Source organism: Ranitomeya variabilis, chromosome 2, assembly GCF_051348905.1.
Source record: "Ranitomeya variabilis isolate aRanVar5 chromosome 2, aRanVar5.hap1, whole genome shotgun sequence".
NCBI lineage: Eukaryota > Metazoa > Chordata > Amphibia > Anura > Dendrobatidae > Ranitomeya > Ranitomeya variabilis.
Genome location: NC_135233.1, coordinates 678,368,636 through 678,382,071, shown reverse-complemented (window position 1 = coordinate 678,382,071; position 13,436 = coordinate 678,368,636). Strand labels below are relative to the sequence as shown.

General features: G+C 43.8%; 1 protein-coding gene across 1 annotated transcript in view; it reads right to left on the bottom strand.

Moving 5' to 3' along the window:
- The window catches only part of HBS1L (HBS1 like translational GTPase), a 90,549-nt gene that overhangs the window by 33,345 nt on the left and 43,768 nt on the right, over positions 1-13,436 (bottom strand). The gene's annotated exons all lie outside the window — the stretch shown is intronic.

Here is a 13,436-nt window from a genome sequence, read left to right as displayed (position 1 = left end):
AAAGACCAAATTATTTGAGAAACTACCCATTATCCACACCAGATACCCTGTGCCAAATTATCAGTTCCACCATACATAATTCATGCTGGCCATTTTCCTTGACATACTTAGAAGACACTTTCAATGCTATTTTGTGTGTTAAAGAGATTGTTCTCACATTGTTAATTGGCCAAAGAAAGTGAAGGAAAAAAAAAAAAAGAAAAAAATACTCACCTCCCTCACAGGTTTTGCACCTCCATAGTAAGCACTGTCATCAACATCTCATGGGACCGTTACGTGAGCACTGAAGCCAGCCAATCAACAGAAACAGTTTTTCTTCCGGATCAGACAAAACATGAATGAAGCTGTATGTATTTTTTTCCAACATCCTAGAACAATTGATAAGTGGTTACCCAGTCACAGAGAACCCCCTTTAAGTCTGGACACCAGTATTAACTGTCAATACATGAACCTTTGTAATCTCATGAGTGAAACGTGAATCTATCATACTACAGCACATTTTACTATTTAAAAAAAATTAGAACAATATAGCAATCAGAGTACCATTCAGCCAAATGGGAGCAAGCTCTTCATCTTGTGTAAAAGGGACTCTGTCATGACAGTTCAAACTAAAGGCTGAGTCACACATAACGATATCGTTAACGATATCGTTGCAACGTCACGCTTTTGGTGATGTAAGCAACGATCCCGCTAACGATCTCGTTATGTGTGACAGCGACCAACGATCAGGCCCCTGCTGGGAGATCGTTAGTCGATGGGAATGATCAGGACCATTTTTTGGTCGCTGATCACCCGCTGTCATCGCTGGATCGGCGTGTGTGACGCCGATCCAGCGATGTGTTCACTTGTAACCAGGGTAAATATCGGGTTACTAAGTGCAGGGCCGCGCTTAGTAACCCAATATTTACCCTGGTTACCATTGTAAACGTTAAAAAAAAAAAAACACTACATACTCACATTCTGATGTCTGTCACGTCCCCCGGCGTCCACAGGGTTGACTGTCAGCGCCGGCCGTAAAGCAGAGCACAGCGGTGACGTCACCGCTGTGCTCTGCTTTACGGCCGGCGCTGACACATTCAGTGCAGGGAAGCTCTCGGCAGCAGCGCGTGCATTACCAGCGCTCCTGCCGAAAGCAGTTTTAACCCTGTGGACGCCGGGGGACGTGACAGACATCAGAATGTGAGTATGTACTGTTTTTTTTTTTTTTACTTTTACAATGGTAACCAGGGTAAATATCGGGTTACTAAGCGCGGCCCTGCACTTAGTAACCCGATGTTTACCCTGGTTACCCGGGTGCTGCAGGGGGACTTCGGCATCGTTGAAGACAGTTTCAACGATGCCGAAGTCGTTCCCCTGATCGTTGGTCGCTGGAGAGAGCTGTCTGTGTGACAGCTCCCCAGCGACCACACAACGACTTACCAACGATCACGGCCAGGTCGTATCGCTGGTCGTGATCGTTGGTAAGTCGTTTAGTGTAACGGTACCTTGTCCCGTCACTCAGTGCTTCACATCAGGGACGATCATTTAAATACACCTTCCCACCTGCTTGCTTTGCCTCTATCTCCACCTCCCAGTGGATGCGCCTGAACTTGGTTAGAACAGTCACTATATGCTGACAGACTCCCTTTAAAGGGGTAGTACAGTGTTACAAAAAACATGGCTGCATGTAATCATTAACCATGCCTGTTCACATGCATTGTATAGTACTGCAGTTCACCCCTAATAAGAGCACAGATACAATTACACCTAGTTAGGTAATTTATGGATATGTGTGGTACAAATGCAACTTTTCTCATTTGGTGTCATTTTCATTATATACAACTCTGGCAAAAATTAAGAAACCACTGCAAAATTTTCAATTTCTCTGATTTTTCTGTGTACATGTATCTTGTCTGGTTGCTAGGGAATCGCCACATGTAATCAATGTAATCAGTAATCAACCAATGATGATTGTGAACAAGCCATAATCCTAACAATCTAGTAAAGTTCTGAAACCTTGCTCAAACTTATCTGAGCACACAAATCTCCAAAAGGTGCCCAAACTTTTGCGTAAGCCCATTTTCCTTTTTCTAATTTTTAAAATTTAAAAAATTAGAATTTATTATTTTTTGCCTAAAATACAAAGGAAATGTGCTTTCTTGTGCCCAAACTTTTACATGCCACTATACATACCCACGTCTCTGCCTCTTATTTGACACGCCCTTGATGAAGCAGTGGGTGAAAAGCACATTGGGGCGCCAGGCCCACATGCTACATTTGTCTGACATATGTAAATGTCATACTTTTCTTAAATTATATGCTGTACCATAAAGGATTCTATGTAAACATTATGGACTACAAAGTCACACATTTCTGTCTACTAAGGTCACTAATAAGGATATAATGTAGTATTTCTATGTTAACTAGCCATTTTACATACAATGGTGTTAGTTTATTGAATGTAGTACTCCTCCAATGAGGTTAATCTGCTTATGATAATTTTGTTTTTATTCTTTAATACATTCTGCATTTTAACCCCTTCACCCCCCAAGGGTGGTTTGCACGTTCATGACCAGGCCAATTTTTCCAATTCTGACCACTGTCCCTTTATGAGGTTTTAACTCTGGAACGCTTCAACAGATTCTGATGATTCTGACATCTACTTTACATCAGCACAATTTTGGAACCAAAATTTTTTTTTGTTAGGGAGTTATAAGGGTTAAAAGTTGACCAGCAATTTCTCATTTTTACACCACCATTTTTTTAGGGACCACATCACATTTGAAGTCATTTTGAGGGGTCTATATGATAGAAAATAAACAAATGTGACACCATTCTAAAAACTGCACCACTCAAGGTGCTCCAATTTGTTTTATTTTACCAAGGGTAACAGGAGAGAATGGACCCCAAAAGTTGTTGTACAACTTGTCCTGAGTACGCCGATACCCCATATGTGGGGGTAAACTACTGTTTGAGCGCATGGCAGAGCTTGGAAGGGAAGGAGCGCCGTTTGACTTTTCAATGCAAAATTGACTGGAATTGAGATGGGACGCCATGTTGCGTTTGGAGAGCCCCTGATGTGCCTAAACATTGAAACCCCCCACAAGTGACACCATTTTGGAAAGTAGACCCCCTAAGGAACTTATCTAGATGTGTTGTGAGAGCTTTGAACCCCCAAGTGTTTCACTACAGTTTACAACGCAGAGTCGTGAAAATAAAAAATCTTTTCCACATTTTTTTTTTTTCCACAAAAATTATTTTTTAGCCCTCAGATTTGTATTTTCCCAAGGGTAACAGGAGAAATTGGACCCCAAAAGTTGTTGTCCAATTTGTCCTGAGTACGCCGATACCCCATATGTGGAGGGGAAGCACCGTTTGGGCGCATGGCAGAGCTCGGAAGGGAAGGAGCGCCGTTTGGAATGCAGACTTAGATGGATTGGTCTGCATTGCATTTGCAGAGCCCCTGATGTACCTAAACAGTAGAAACCCCCCACAAGTGACCCCATATTGGAAACTAGACACCCTAAGGAACTTATCTAGATGTGTTGTGAGAACTTTGAACTCCCAAGTGTTTCACTACAGTTTATAACACAGAGCCGTGAAAATAAAAAATATTTTTTTTTCACACAAAAGTGTTTTTTTAGCCCCCCAAATTTTTATTTTCCCAAGGGTAACAAGAGAAATTGGACCCCAAAAGTTGTTGTCCAGTTCGTCCTGAGTACCCTGATACCCCATATGTTAGGGTAAACCCCTGTTTGGGCACACGTTAGAGCTCGGAAGGGAAGGAGCACTGTTTTACTTTTTCAACGCAGAATTGGCTGGAATTGAGATTGGACGCGATGTCAGGTTTGGAGAGCCCTTGATGTGCCTAAACAGTGGAAACCCCCAATTCTAACTGAAACCCTAATCCCAACACACCCCTAACCCTAATCCCAACTCTACCCATAACCCTAACCACACCCCTAACCCAAACATGCCCCAACCCTAACCCCAACCACACCCCTAACCCCAACAGACACCTAACCCTAATCCCAACCCTAACCACACCCCTAACTCCAACACACCCCTAACCCTAATCCCAACCATAACCCTAACCACACCCCTAACCCTGACATACCCCTAACCCTAATCCCAACCGTAAATGTAATCCAAACCCTAATTTTAGCCCCAACCCTAACTTTAGCTCCAACCCTAACCCTAACTTTAGCCCCTACCCTAACCCTAATGGGAAAATGTAAATAAATACATTTTTTTTAATTTTATTATTTTTCCCTAACTAAGGGGGTCATGAAGGGAGTTTGATTTACTATTTATAGCGGGTTTTTTAGCGGATTTTTGTGATTGGCAGCAGTCACACACTAAAAAACGCTTTTCATTGCAAAAAATAGTTTTTGCGTCTCCACATTTTGAGAGCTATATTTTTTTCAATATTTTGCTCCACATAGCCATGTAAGGTCTTGTTTGTTGCGGGACGAGGTGATATTTTTATTGGTACCATTTTCAGGCATGTGACATTTTTTGATCGCTTTTTATTCCGATTTTTGTGAGGCAGAATGACCAAAAACCAGCTATTCATGAATTTCTTTTTGGGGGGGCGTTTATACCGTTCCACGTTTGGTAAAATTGATAAAGCGGTTTTATACTTCGGGATAGTACGATTACAGCGATACCTCATTTACATAATTTTTTTTATGTTTTGGTGCATTTATACGATAAAAACTATTTTATAGAAAAAATAATTATTTTTGCATCGCTTTATTCTGAGGACTATAACTTTTTTATTTTTTCGCTGATGATGCTGTATCGCGGCTCGTTTTTTGCGGGACAAGATGACTTTTTCAGTGGTACCATGTTTATTTATATCCGTCTTTTTGATTGGGTGTTATTCCACTTTTTCTTCGGCGGTATGATAATAAAGCGTTGTTTTGCCTCGGTGTTTTTTTTTTTTTTTTACGGTGATCACTGAAGGGGTTAACTAGTGGGATAGTTTTATAGGTCGGGTCGTTACGGATGCGGCGATACTAAATATGTGTACTCTTATTGTTTTTTTGTTTTTTTAGATAAAGAAATGTATTTATGGGAACTATATATTTTTTTCTTTATTTAGGATTTTTTTTTTTTTTTACATATGTGAATATATATATATTTTTTTACTTTATAACATTGTATCAGATCAGTGATCACACAGGCACTGCAGGGACGCTTGCAAGCGCTTGCTCTGAGCAGGCGCTTGCAAGCCACCTCCCTGCAGGACCCGGAAGCAGCCCCGCGGCCATAATGGATCCGGGGCCTGCAGGGAGGAGGTAGGAGACCCTAGGAGCAAAGCGATCACATTGCGTTGCTCCGAGGGTCTCAGGGAAGCACGCAGGGAGCCCCCTCCCTGCGCGATGCTTCCCTATGCCGCCAGAACGCTGCGATCATCTTTGATCGCAGTGTGCCGGGGGTTAATGTGCCAGGAGAGGTCCGTGACAGCTCCTGGCACATAGTGCCGGATGTCAGCTGTGATAGCTGACACCCGGCCACGATCCCCCGTGAGCACGGCTGATCACCTATGACGTACTATCCCGTCACTGGGAATTAAGTCCCAGGTCACCTCGACGGGATAGTACGTCATATGGGATTAAGAGATTTCAGGCACCTATTTTTGTTTTTGGTGGTATTCTATGTTCAAAGGTGTGTCTCTAGTTACCTTATTTAGAGTTTGATGCTCTTATGTGCTGGTAATCATTAAAGGGAACCTGTCACCCCCAAAATCGAAGATGAGCTAAGCCCACCAGCATCAGGAGCTTATCTACAGCGTTCTGGAATGCTGTAGATAAGCCCCCGATGTATCCAGAAAGGTAAGAAAAAGAGGTTAGATTATACTCACCTGGGTGGGCGGTCCGATCCGATGGGTGTCGCGGTCCGGGGCCTCCCATCTTCATAGGATGACGTGCTCTTTTCTTCACGCTGCGGCTCCGGCACAGGCGTACTTCGTCTCCCCTGTTGAGGGCAGAGCAAAGTACTGCAGTGCGCAGGTGCCAGGAAAGGTCAGAGAGGCCCGGCACCTGCGCACTGGAGTACTTTGCTCTGCCCTCAACAGGGCAGACAAAGTACACCTGCACCAGAGCCGCAGCATAAATACAAGAAGAGGACGTCATCCTATGAAGATGAGAGGTCCCGGATCGGGCCGCAACTCCCATCAGACCCGAACAGAACCGGGACCGCCCCTGGGTGAGTATAATCTAACCTCTTTTTCTTAGCTTTCAGGATACATCGGGGGCTTATCTACAGCATTCCAGAATGCTGTAGATAAGGCCCTGATGCTGGTGGGCTTAACTCATCTTCCATTTTGGGGGTGACAGGTTCCCTTTAATATACAGGTTTGAAGGAAAATATTCTGTATAACTTGTCATTTACCCTTTGAAATCCATAAATATCTGAGCGTAACAATAATTGAGCAACCCATATCTGTATGCACACAAAGCTGTCAATCCAAGACATGGACTACCCCTTAATTGGTAAGCCCAGAAACCTAAATATCAATCTATTCAGCTTCTCTACACTATAAAATGTTGGACATAAGCTCTATAGTATTTCCAAACTGACAGGTGAGGTTCTCTGTTAACTGTGGAGTGGTTCACTTGATGTTCAAAAGTAAAGGCCACCATCTATTATATAATTGACTAAGGGTCACTTCCGTTTGTCTGTCTGTCAAGGATATTCATTGGTCGCAGCCTCTGTCTGTCATGGAAATCCCAAGTCGCTGATTGGTCGCGGCAAAACGCCCACGACCATTCAGCGACGGGCACAGTCCGGCGGCAACATGGCCGCTCCTTCCTCCCCGCAGTCAGTGCCCGCTCCATACTCCCCTCCAGTCAGCGCTCACAGAGGGTTAATGCCAGCGTTAATGGACCGCGGTGTAACGCACTCCATTAACGCAGCTATTAACCCTGTGTGACCAACTTTTTACTATTGATACGGCCTATGCAGCATCAATAGTAAAAAGATCTGTTACAAATAATAATTAAAAAAAAAGGTTATTCTTACCCTCAGACGTGGCGCGGTGTCCTCGGCAGTGCAAGCGGCAGGTTCCGGCGCCAAGGATGCTATGCGAGAAGGACCTGCCATGACGTCAAGGTCATATGACCGCAACGTCATCACAGGTCCTGCGAGCCTGCACGAGAAGGACCTGCCATAACATCACAGTCATGTGACCGCGACGTCATCACAGGTCCTGCGCTCATACCAACCCTGGGACCGGAAGCTGCCGCGTGCACCGTACACAGGCGCCAGGACTTCAAAGGCACTTCGGAAGGTGAGTATATGTTTATTTTTTATTTTACGTCACTGGACAATATACTACGTGGCTGGGCAATATACTACGTGGCTGGGCAATATACTACGTGGCTGGGCAATATACTACGTGGCTGGGCAATATACTACGTGGCTGAGCAATATACTACGTGGCTGGGCAATATACTACGTGGCTGGGCAATATACTACGAGGCTGGGCAATATACTACGTCGCTGGGCAATATACTACGTCGCTGGGCAATATACTACGTCACTGGGCAATATACTACGTCGCTGGGCAATATACTACGTCGCTGGGCAATATACTACGTCGCTGGGCAATATACTACGTCGCTGGGCAATATACTACGTGACTGGGCAATATATTACGTGACTGGGCAATGTACTACGTGACTGGGTAATGTACTACGTGGCTGGGCAATATACTACGTGGCTGGGCAATATACTACGTGGCTGGGCAATATACTACGTGGCTGGGCAATATACTACGTGGCTGGGCAATATACTACGTGGCTGAGCAATATACTACGTGGCTGGGCAATATACTACGTCGCTGGGCAATATACTACGTGGTTGGACAATATACTATGTCGCTGGGCAATATACTACGAGGCTGGGCAATATACTACGAGGCTGGACAACATACTACGTCGCTGGGCAATATGCTACGTCGCTGGGCAATATACTACGTGGCTGGGCAATATACTACGTCGCTGGGCAATATACTACGTGGTTGGACAATATACTATGTCGCTGGGCAATATACTACGAGGCTGGGCAATATACTACGAGGCTGGACAATATACTACGTCGCTGGGCAATATACTACGTCGCTGGGCAATATACTACGTGACTGGGCAATATATTACGTGCCTGGGCAATATACTATGTGACTGGGTAATGTACTACGTGACTGGGCAATATACTACGTGGCTGGGCAATATACTACGTGGCGCCTGTGACTGGGCATTATACTACGTGACTGGCAATATACTACGTGGCTGGGCAATATACAACGTGGCTGGGCAATATACAACGTGGCTGGGCAATATACTACGTGGTTGGGCAATATGCTACGTGGCTGGGCAATATACTACGTGGCTGGGCAATATACTACGTGGCTGAGCAATATACTACGTGGCTGGGCAATATACTACGTGGCTGGGCAATATACTACGTCGCTGGGCAATATACTACGTGGTTGGACAATATACTATGTCGCTGGGCAATATACTACGAGGCTGGGCAATATACTACGAGGCTGGACAATATACTACGTCGCTGGGCAATATACTACGTCGCTGGGCAATATACTACGTGACTGGGCAATATATTACGTGCCTGGGCAATATACTATGTGACTGGGTAATGTACTACGTGACTGGGCAATATACTACGTGGCTGGGCAATATACTACGTGGCGCCTGTGACTGGGCATTATACTATGTGACTGGCAATATACTACTTGGCTGGGCAATATACAACGTGGCTGGGCAATATACAACGTGGCTGGGCAATATACAACGTGGCTGGGCAATATGCTACGTGACTGGGCAATATACTACGTGGACATGCATATTCTAGAATCGGGCCACCATCTAGTACATAATAAAGGTGTCCAAACCAGCGGTACCAACCGACCATGTAATGTGTATTAAAAATAACAAGTTTCCCCTGGAAGAAACTGTTGGAGGAGAGAATGGGAAAGGATGAATTTAAATACTATCTAGGGAAGGTAAACCGATGGTAAAGGTACCTGGTAGTGGCTTTCTCCCCTCTCCCCAATAAAACCATGCATGGAGGAGTGAGAAGACGGAGCTGTCCGCCATACGAGTTTGCATGGACAACGTAACTCTTTATCACACACTGACAACAGCCATTCTTGTAAGACAGGGAGATTACTACTTACAACTAATCAGTTGTAAGAACTAAGACTTTCTTATAATCACAATTGGAATGTTGTTACTTAATTGACTTTTGTGCATCAACAATTTCAGAGTCATAACTTGAAGTTTCAGAGCCTCAATACGTAATGTGAAACTGTGCCCACCATCGACCATATGCCATTTCCAATAGTGCAGTGTTCTGATGTGGAAGAGAGCCCAGCTGTGACTGCTACGTCTCAATCTCTATGTGTTCTTCAGACTTCAGACATTCCAGCAGCAGAAAATCCACAGCTAAATCTGCAGCGGTAACCAGGTTTGAGAAAAAATACGCAACTTTTTAGAACCAGAAAAGAGGAATAAACTTTGTGATATATTGCCCCTCTTTCTCCAAACCTAGAAATATTTTCTTCTCAAATCAAAAGTTTCAAGCCTCACTAAGGCCCCTTTCACACCAGTTTTTGCTGTCAGTCGCAATCCGTTGAATTAAAAAAAAAACAGATCCAGCGACTGATGCCGCCGGATCCGTTTTCTTCTCATAGACTTGTATTAGCGACGGATTGTGACAGATGGCCTCACGTTTCATCCGTCGTTCACCGGATCGTCGAAAATTGTTGATCCGGCGGCCGGAGACGACGGACAAAGTAAGGTTTTTTTTTTCTCAGACGAAAAAACGGACAGCAACGGATCCATCGCCGTCCGTTGTTTGTTAGAATGGAAGCCTATGGCGCCGGCTCCATCTAATGATGGAATCCGGCGACGGATTCTGATTTTTTTTAACTGAGCATGCTCAGATTTTTTAAGGATCCTTTAGCCAGCCCCCCTAGTTGGATCCATAGAAAAAACGGATCTGTCGCATCAGTTTTTCACAATCTGTGAAGGATCCATCGAGCCAACGGATTGTGACTGACGGCAAAAAACTGACGAGTGAAAGGGGCCTAAGCCTTCTGATGTAATCACACAATATAAGGATATTTTATAGGGAAAAATTAATTGACTTGACACACAGGTCATAATAAAAAAAATAAATAAATAAAGTAATTCAGCCAGAGTCCTTTTTGACTAGACAAGTGTCATTTACATACCACATTATCAATCGCTGCTAAGGTTACATTTTGTGGTTACAGATGTTACACATTAGCTTCAGGTAAGGAAGCAGCAAACCGCAAGTTTGCTATCAGTGGACAAAAGCAAAAATAGATAAACTACAAGTGCACAATTCATCGAGAAAAGCAGTTGTAGCTCTGAAGACCTAAAAATATTGTCCGATGTCTGATGGTGTGCACAATACACACACAAACTGTACATCCTGTATGTAGAATACATGCGGCATATGTCGCTCATTAGACAGAATGGAATGTAAGGAAAGGGTGAAGAAAATCATATGCTGTACACATCACAGTGACTGATGCTATCAGTAATTCCTGGAGCCACAATGCTCTGTTACTGTAATATGCAAGATGTCACAATAGGAAAGGAGGAAAAAAAATGACAATTTTTGCATTGAAATTCAGATGCTGTTAGGTGATATATTACACATTGAGTAGTTTGGGTATATAAAGCCTCTATTTAGTGTTATTGACTGACATTAATTGGTGCATTAATGGGAACCTTTCACGTTCCGAAAAACGAATTACCTGCAGGTATAGGGTTATAAGCAGTTAAATAGCTTTATTTCCTGATTAACCAGCTTATTGGAGCAGCAGCTACAGGGAGAAAAAAGTTTTATTCTCCCAGCAGCTATTTGCTTCCAGTCTTTGGAGCAGTGCAGGCATTACACGGTTAAAGGGCTGTAATCACTGCCAAGAACATTGATTGACAACATGCTGTGCAGAGGAGGCTGTCAAAAAACATCCTGATAACAGTGCGGTAACCTTATAGTGAGTGGTGACTAACAGCTCATTGCACCATCCCGATAACTGGAAGTGTGCTACTGCAGGGAAAATACAACTATTTTCTCCCTGTAGCCGCTGCTCCAATAAACTGGCTAATTGGGATTTAAACAATGTTTACCTGCAGATTGCCCCTATTTCGGGAGATAAATGGCATTTCTGGAAGTGACAAGTTCCTTTTAAGACACAATGGCCCATAATTAAGACTGGCTTTACAAAAAAAAAAAAAACGTTGCAGTTATTTGCACCAAAGTCTCAATTTCTGTCGGGATTAAAAGTAAAAGGGCAGCCCAAATTCAGTGCCTTATCGTTTTCTTTTTTTCAGGGGAGATGAGCCACTACCAGAGATGTCAGACAGGGTATTTCTTTACTTTGGGCACCTCCAGCTCCCTTCATCAGGTACTGTAGTCAAGGCTATCCAAACCATGGATGCTAACAAAAGCCAAACCGCATTCAGAAATGTCATTCTGTCAAGTGCCAGGCTCAAATTTCTGAATATAGTTGATCTTTGGTGCAAATAACTGCAACGTACAAGCCTTGTGAGAAGTATTTTAATGTAAATAGTATTTTTTTATAGATTTAGTATCAGCAATAAAGCTAGTAATATGGAGGTCATGGCTCGGTAGAAGCAGCAAGGGCAAAAATCAAGGTGGGCCACATGACATCAGACCTTTCAAGTCCTGATGATGTGTCCCATGACATGCTCATTTTTTTGGATTTTATAATTCATAATTGGGTGGTAAGAAGAAGAATTGCCCTACTTCACTACTGGAGTCCAGTGGTTATTATTATTTATTGATATGGTTCCATCTTTACTTCACAAGGAGGTGGTTTATGAACCAGTTGTAAGACCAGTGGCCAAGCAACCAGTATTAGTCTGCATAGCATTAGTAGAATTCTAAAGCTTAACACAAGTTCTGCTATAAGACATAGCTTTCAGTGACTGGGAGAAAGCTGCCAGACTGATGAATAACTGGATATCTTCAGAAGAGGAGAGGGAGGTGAGCAGGTAACGAACAGACGTAAAAAAATCAATGGATTGGAGAAAGCTGTCTATGTTAGGAGTGAACCCCTCTCCTGGAATTTAACTAGTGCACACTCTCAAACAGGTTCTGGGCAGGCACTAGAGGCCAAGCTCCATGAAAATAAGCTGGATAGTATAAAACAAGAGTGGGGAACAATCTAAAGCCCATGGGCAGATTCCCGGTGACCGCAGTTGCTCAAGCTGGCGACGCCGTGCTTCTGTCTGCCGGCCCTTTAATTCCTCTCTACACTGCAAGTATGCATCGTTCACTACAGAATTCTGCAGCACATTCAATGAAAGATTATGTCTTAAAGCTGGCCTTTGCCAGAACGTCATTTTCTTGGTTGGCGGAGTTAGCGTGCTCTGCGCTCCCAACCCTCTGATGATGGAAGTCAGCAGTCGCAGTGCCTCTTATGTGATGTATTACACCAGCCCTACTATCTCCCAAGTATTGTATGCACCAGCTCCACTGTCTACTATGTGCTCTAAATACACCAGCCCACCTATGTAATGTATATACACCAGGCCCATGTCTCCTTTGTAATGTATGCACCAGCCCCGCTGTTTCCTATGTAATGTATGAATGTACAGCAGTCCAGGTGTCTCCTATGTGATGTATATGCACCAGTCTGGGTGTCTCCTATGTAATGTTTACAGCAGTCTCAGTGTCTCCTATGTGATGTATATGCACCAGTCCTGGTGTCTCCTATGTGATGCATACAGCAGTCTCAGTTTCTCCTATGTGATGTATGTGCACCAGTCTGGGTGTCTCCTATGTGATGTTTACAGCAGTCTCAGTGTCTCCTATGTGATGTATATGCACCAGTCCTGGTGTCTCCTATGTGATGTTTACAGCAGTCTCTGTGTCTCCTATGTGATGTATATGCACCAGTCCTGGTGTCTCCTATGTGATGCATACAGCAGTCTCAGTGTCTCCTATGTGATGTATGTGCACCAGTCTGGGTGTCTCCTATGTGATGTTTACAGCAGTCTCAGTGTCTCCTATGTAATGTATGCGCCAGCCCCGCTGATTCCTATGTAATGTATGAATGTACACCAGTCTGGGTGTCTCCTATGTGATGTATATGCACCAGTCCTGGTGTCTCCTATGTGATGCATACAGCAGGCTCATTGTCTCCTATGTGATTGTATGTGCACCAGTCTTGGTGTCCCTCAAGTGATGTATACTGGTGACCTCCCAGTGCTTGACCTCTATAAATGTAACATGAGCAGTGATGAATTTCTCCCTGTGAGACCTGCAGTGAAACATACATCTGTGTTCAGAACAATCTACTTATGCGAGTAGTTCTTTACACAATGTATCGCAAAGAGGTGACTGCCCAATGATCAGCTTGTAAAATG